We start from the raw sequence: 7,351 nt of genomic DNA on the forward strand, positions 1-7,351 counted from the left end.
AGTAATCAGAATGTATTTAAAAAAGCAGCAGAAATGGAAGATAAATAAAACAAATGATAATAGCAATTAAAAAATGACTAAAGAGCAACCAAATATATCATTGTGAATTTTTTGCCAATTGATTATCACTGTCAATGCTGGAATTTATTTTTTGAGGTTTAATTTTTTTCATTGTCGTTTATTTATTGATGCATTTACCGAGTGTTTCATCAAATGGAGGAAGATGTCTTCTATTATTTATATTGGACTTTTATGAATAAACATTTGTATTTTATTATATTGTTATATAAAATCAATGGAAGGGTATAAGGCGTTAAGCAATATCGAAGCTCCGTCGATGAATAAACGCAAAGAAAACTAGAAGAAGATTGGGATGAGAAAAAAATGCGACCGATGATATTATATGAATTTTAGAATTTATGTTTTTAAATTTTAATTTAGTTGGTTTGTTTTCTCTTTCTTTTTGCTATCAAATATGTAAATACAAAAAAAAAATTATATCTTTTTTTTAGATTAATAATGAATAATATTTTTTTCTTCACGTTCTTATATTTATGAAATTTTGTTATTTAAATTAAATACTGTTTCAAAAATACATGCTGTTATTCTATTCAAAGATTTACTAAAATTTAATTCAATATCACTATACTAATACAATAAAAATTGCAAGTATTAAAAGCTACTAACGAGCTACTGAAAAACTACTAACGAACTATTAAAAAGTTACAAACAAACTACTAAAGAACTACCAACGAGCTAATGATAGTAGTAGAGATACAAGATCAGGACGACACCATCAAAGAGATTGAGAAGAGTACATAGATCTACATCCAATGTTTTTAGATGTGATTGTGATGGTAGAGGCACAAAGACATCAATTAGATAACATTAGGCGTCATGTTTCAATGTTAGTTATTATGTAAAGGATGGTACCAAAGAGTTCAACGCTCATAAAGAATATTAAAAAAAAAGTAAGAAGCGGCACATGAAGGCTTGACCTAATGGCAAATTCCTTTATAGTAGCACGAAGTTGGGATTCGAACGCCGACTTTTTCAAGCGGTTGATTATTTATTTGAAAAATGGATATTAACAGTAATTACATTACCTTTGAAAAAAAAAATGGATATGCATTGGAATTATATTTTTTTTGCTTATAATTAAATATTACTAAAAACTACCACTAAAGATACTCAACGTACATTATATCTCTTCTTACTAATTTAATATCTTTTACCTAATGTCTTTTGAAAGTGTAACTAATGAATAAAAAAAATAAATTTGATGCAAAAACTCAAAAATATATTTAGAACTTTAAATAGATTAAACTAAATATAAATGTTCTCTAAAGAGATGTGTGTATGCTTTATATTTGATTTTATTTCAGTTTTGGTTGCCCGTTTATTGCTCTTTTGTTGCTTTTGACCAGTCGTCGGTGCTCTTTGATTGCTCTGTCAGTGGACCTTTGGATGCTTTTTGGTTGTTTGTCGGTTGCTCTTTGGTTGCTCGGTTGGTTGCTACAAATAATTGAAACAGTTTTTGATCACTCCTTCATATTCACTTAATAAAATATAACCTGCAAGTAATTGAAATAGTTACCATCATCAATTTGACAAGATTACATGGATGTTTAACATCTTTTTATCATCTTTCTCACATTACAATAGAAAAATATAAACTATAAGTAACCAAAAATTATGTTTTCACAATTTGAAAGTAGAGCACCAATATACCTTCAGCCATAATATGCCTATTTTGCTTCTCTTTGACTTGATAAATTGTTTGCGTGCATGGTCCACTGATTGAAATGCACTTTTTAGGCTGTCTTTTAGCCGCAAACCAACAACTTGTCCAATCTTCATGAATTTACCTATTCACAAAGTCGAATTGCATAATCATCAACTTACAAATAGAGCAATTTCAACTTGAGGACTAAACTCTAAAGCATGATGAATCTGCAGAATTACTATCCTAATCACTTGAAAAAGGTACACTCACTTGAAAAAAATAACATTATGAACCTAAAAAGTTGTTGTCCTAATCAGGTCATGTAAATTCTTTAGTCTTTCAAGAACATGCTTTATGTAGAAGTTCAAACAGAAATAAGGATAAACACAACATTATATACTAGGAACCAAAACCATCATTTTTAATTTACATGTTCTCTTTACTTTATTAATAACTCATGTACATTTAGAGAAAAGAAGAAATCAAAATGAAAAGTACTTGAATAATGGAGTAACTTTATGAAAATAGTGAGCTGTAACATATAGCTAATTTTACATTTACTTTATAGACATGTATCCCTCCAACAATCATCAGCTTATATTTGAAAGCAAACTTATTATCTTATATATATAAATATGCAACTCTACAGCTTATTCTTTTTAACGTTCTTGAAATGTTCAATCACAAAACAAAGGAAAATTGGATTAAACTGATTTTTGTTAACAATTAAAACTATAATTAACAGAGAAAACAAGGAATATAGTAATAAATAACGAGTAATCGTCATCAACAATTTTCCTATATATTGCTAAATCTAATTGCACAATTAGAATCTAGAAATTGAATCAAAATAAAGCTCATTCCTCACAATTGAAACTGATTTAAAAGAAAAACCAAAAACATTACAGATCTCTCTTAATTGAATGAAAACTAAACCATAGATATATAATTTGGTATTACAAATGTGAATCTAATGAAAAATTACTAAAACATTAATTGAGTAATCACGTACGTACCTGAATTAGATGAGGAATTGGATACTTGAAATCAAAGTAATAGTTGAACAATCGAGAAAAATTTGATCAATTATAGAATTAACACAATTTTATCAGAAATTGAAAATTTGTTTATCTTGAATTGCTCTTCTGATCGATTTTTGAATTTTAGTTTTTGAGTAACCTAATTTCTACTGATGTTGATGAAGAAATCGTTGTTCTTCATCGGAGAAGATATAGGTAGTTAACGGTATTAGTTTGAGGTATGTTTGCTATCTTTTAATTATAAAAAGCGTAATTATGCTAACTTTAAAGTAGGAGAGTGTTTTTGAAAAGACCAAACCCAATTCAAGCATTTATGTACAAAGCCCATTATATAATATATAGATATTCTGGCCAATTTGCACTTTATTCCTTGAAACTTTTCAAAAGTTTCAATTTAGTCCAAAACTTATCCGCGTCCAAATTTTAAACGGTCTCTGATTGACTAGAATCTTTTACCACCAATACTTTAAAATATTTCGCGGACTTTGGCGAAATAAATTCCGTCAAGGGATATTGTCACGACCCAAAGTCGAGGGCCGCGACCGGCGCTAGGGAATGGGAATTGTAGTTCCGAATCCCGTAGCAAGCCTGAAATTCACTATAAATTTTTCGCACAAAAATTGTTATAACACGGAAGCATTTAATTATGAAAACATTAATAGTTATTTTGTAAACACTGGTTACGTAAATCTAACATCGTTATAAACATTTTTCAAAACTATAATATTGTCCTAGGTCATGACTGGTCACACAATGTACTACTGCAGCGGTCACGGAAGCCGGTCTGTACATGGCAAGACAGACTCCCGGAAAAATGATGGACTTCTAGTCACTCCAAGTCTAGGTACCTGAAATGTTTAAAAACCACGGGGTCAGCTTAAGCTGAGTGAGATATACCTTACTAACGGTATTACCACAAAAATAACATCGTAATTGAAATTCATTTATTTAAACAAATATAATATTATCACATTACAAACAAAGATTTGATCCGATAGAAACCTTAATCTTAAACTCCTAACCTTTCCTAACATGTATCGTATTCATATCAAATCAATTTGATCCAAGTGGTACGGTCCCGAGATAGTTCAACCGAGTTACTCGTTACCACGTGGCATAGTCCCGAGATAGTTCAACCGAGTTACATCATGCCACTGCTTAATCCCAAGGTGTGAGTCCCGAGATAGTTCAACCGAGTTACTCACCAGATACGGGTCCCGAGATAGTTCGACCGAGTTACCTCGTATCTGCCAAAATTATAATCCTTCTTTCCAATACCCAAACATATTCCATTTCATAATCATAAATATGATCAACATTTAATGAGCTCATATCAAACATTTCTATTTACACGTATCTAGACTCTTATAGACACCGGTGATCACACGGCCTATTGACGCCCAATAGGTAGCTTGTTTCTTCGGATCACACATCATTTTCAAGCATAGAACAAACAACAACAAAACACTACACAATTTGATCCAACACCAAACATGTAATTCATTCTCAAGTATATAATAAATCAATTCACAATTTAACTATCAAACATAAACTATTAGTATACATATGTATATACTCATCTATGTATATATAATAATTCATACTCCGTGTATCTCACGGTAGAATAACCATTTAGTTCATACAATCTCAAATCACAACAATTATTATATAATGCGATGTATTTTTATAATTTATAAATAAAATATTTTATAATATACTAATAGCGTAATAATACGCGAGAGTAAAGTATACTCACTCCTTGCTTTCCAATCCAAATCATTTACATGCATTAGTCTTGGCCGAATACTCCTAGGCCAAAACCGTCGATCCCGTCGCCTCTCGGTTTGTCTGTCACAAACGAGGTTCAAAAAAATGCATTTAAATTAAATTGGCATTATAAAATCAAAACTACTAAATTAATATCTTAAGTTAAGTTCCCTTAACTTCAACCTATCTATAACGCTCAATTTATCCCTTAGAATCCTCTCAAACGTCCAAATTCACTTCGTCGCGTTTTTACGTCAATTTCGCCTTTTCGTTTTTAAATCTCAAAATGCTTAACCTTAATATATTTTTCCTTAGCATTTTGAGTTTAAAACAGCAAATACAATCCTTAGTGTCCTTACTTTAGGTTCACCCCTTTGACCTTAGTCGAAACGCACTTAATTCGCTAAACGTTTTCTATTGATTCTTGCTCGGTTCAAACACGATACAAAAACAACCTTTGAAATTCGTTTAGCACCACTATTACCCTAAGTCATTAACCTTATTATCAACTTAGTACAGCCCTATTACACCTTCTATAACCATTTTATTTATTTATTTTGATATCACTCTTTTAACATAAGTTTTGTCATTTACGTTCTACGTTTAAAATGTCAATTTTATGGTTATTCTTTCAACGTTTTAATCGATTTAAATCAGCCTATAACTCAATATAATTACCTATGTATTCATTTTAATCATGTCATAATCTTAAACCAACTTCAATTACAATTCACTAACATTTTACTCCAAAAACTGTTTTTAAAGTCTAGTTCGATTCCTAGTTTCGTAACTCCGTTAACTATCGAAACAATTACGCATTCGAACACGAGGGTGGCATCAGCCCCTCCCCCTCAACTCAGCCCTCCCCTGTTTTGACAAGGGAGGGGCCGACCAACGCCCTGGTGCGTCGCACCAAGGCTGCTGCTCACGGCAGCAACTCACCGTGCTTCGGCACGGTGAGAAATCCGGCCACCATGGCTGGAAAACAGCCACCAAACACCCTTTAATCTCACCAAATCATCAACCCAAACACAACTCTCACAACCTCACTCAACCACCCTTAATTTTAGTTTAAACTTAACCAAAATCATGCCAAAACTATTAATTCTAAGCTTATAACATCACTTTCAACAATTATCACCAAAACAGAAAATTACAGCAGCAACCCTAACCTTAAGATGAGATTTATACCTTGATTTATTGGGCTCAATCAGTAGGTATGGTTCTCCTCTTTCCGTTGCCGCAAGAATCGACCAAAACCGAGCTAAAACGAATAAGTTATGGTGAATTGAAGTTTGGTTTTCATATGGAGTTGAGAAGATGAAGATGGTGAGGGTTTGAGCTGAGAATTGGGGTGTATATTCTGATCTTAATCATTTAATTGACTATATATATTTATGGCAAAAATGCACTTCAACCCTTAATGAAGCCACCTCCTCAACATTTAGTCCTAAGCTTTTCTTTTGCTCAATTTAGTCCAAAAATCACTCAATCGTTAAATCTCGATAAATTTCGTATTATTTATGTCCAAATAAATAATACTCTTCCGCCAACTCACTATTTAGACTCCGCTAATCGATTTTGCCAAATTTTGGCTAAAACGCTCAATTTTCCAATTTGAGCGAAAACGACGATTTCCGTCACTTTTTCATCCTTATTTTTCTTTTATGAATATTGATATCCAAATTATCAATATTATTTTCTTAATTTCTGATTCCCGTCAATAATTTATTTATTTAATATTTTTCGGACTATAAAATTCCATTTTCTAATTTTTCGGGGACTTAATCTTACTTTTAATTCCAACTTTTTCTTCGTCCCGTTTAATTAATTTAGGCATTACAAATATTGAAATTCCTTCTTTAAATTTCAACATCGACCTATCCTCGTTCTTAATTACTTAATTCCTTCGCTAACTCCTTTTTCTAGTCGCTCTGACTATTAATTTAAATTGTGTTGCTCACTTCGGCAACGTCAAACGTACGGGGTATTACATTCTTCTCCCCTTATAAAAATTCGTCCTCGAATTTTCCAATACTTTAAGTACCTTCTTAGGTAAACTTTCTACTATCTTCTTATACGTTTTTCTTCGTGATTTATGTCATGCATAGTTGTCGCTCCTCCGCAGTACTTCAAACGTCGTATTTCTCTTTTATCGTACTTGATACAACTTTTAAACGTCCTTATAATATCCTTTATTTATTAATCAAAATCTTAATTTGATTAATTCATAACAATTTAATTGAATAACTTAATGTTTTAAGTTATTTTTAACTAATTCAAAATTACTCTTCTGGTAAACTTTGACCCTTAAAATTGCTTTTATCTAGTAGCTCGTTTGTTAAACAAAGTTGGTAGTATTATAGTCCTCAATGCCATCTTCAAATTTTATTTGAACATCAAGTTCAAAATAATCCTCGACGATATCGAAAACTTGCGCTGAAATTGCTTCCATGAGGTAGCTTTGGAATTGCACTTGCAAGTCCTTTAGGCTGCTTTTTAAGTCGATAAACCAAACGTCTAAAAATGTCTTAAGTTGAATTTAATTCAACATTCCCATATTTTATCATCTCTTCTACAACTTTCGTTAAGACTCGATCTACTTTCGAGATTTCCTTGACTTCCAAAAACGTCCTCAAAGCTGACACCATGTCAACACTTTTATCATTCCTTTAATTTCGTGTTTTTCACTCACCCTTGAGGTTTAAAGACAACAAATTTAATTGGTTTAATGGCGTAAAAAATCATAAACTTTAGCGTGTTTTGCAAATTTAACATAAACTTTTAATTTTGGCAAATTAAATCACAAACTTTTGAT

The 7,351-nt window shown here is 31.5% G+C and overlaps 2 long non-coding RNA genes across 2 annotated transcripts; both read right to left on the bottom strand.

Moving 5' to 3' along the window:
• Positions 1 to 1,309: 1,309 nt before the first annotated feature.
• LOC126668956 (uncharacterized) lies at positions 1,310 to 2,946 on the bottom strand. Its single transcript, XR_007638401.2, has 3 exons — positions 2,743 to 2,946; positions 1,732 to 1,868; positions 1,310 to 1,574 (listed from the first exon to the last, which is right to left on the bottom strand). It is a non-coding gene; the product is annotated as an uncharacterized LOC126668956 (long non-coding RNA).
• Positions 2,947 to 3,320: 374 nt separating this feature from the next.
• On the bottom strand, positions 3,321 to 6,216 carry LOC126668953 (uncharacterized). Its single transcript, XR_007638398.2, has 3 exons — positions 5,725 to 6,216; positions 4,523 to 4,614; positions 3,321 to 3,614 (listed from the first exon to the last, which is right to left on the bottom strand). It is a non-coding gene; the product is annotated as an uncharacterized LOC126668953 (long non-coding RNA).
• Between the last annotated feature and the right edge of the window lie 1,135 nt (positions 6,217 to 7,351).

This window comes from Mercurialis annua, linkage group LG2 (assembly GCF_937616625.2).
Source record: "Mercurialis annua linkage group LG2, ddMerAnnu1.2, whole genome shotgun sequence".
NCBI lineage: Eukaryota > Viridiplantae > Streptophyta > Magnoliopsida > Malpighiales > Euphorbiaceae > Mercurialis > Mercurialis annua.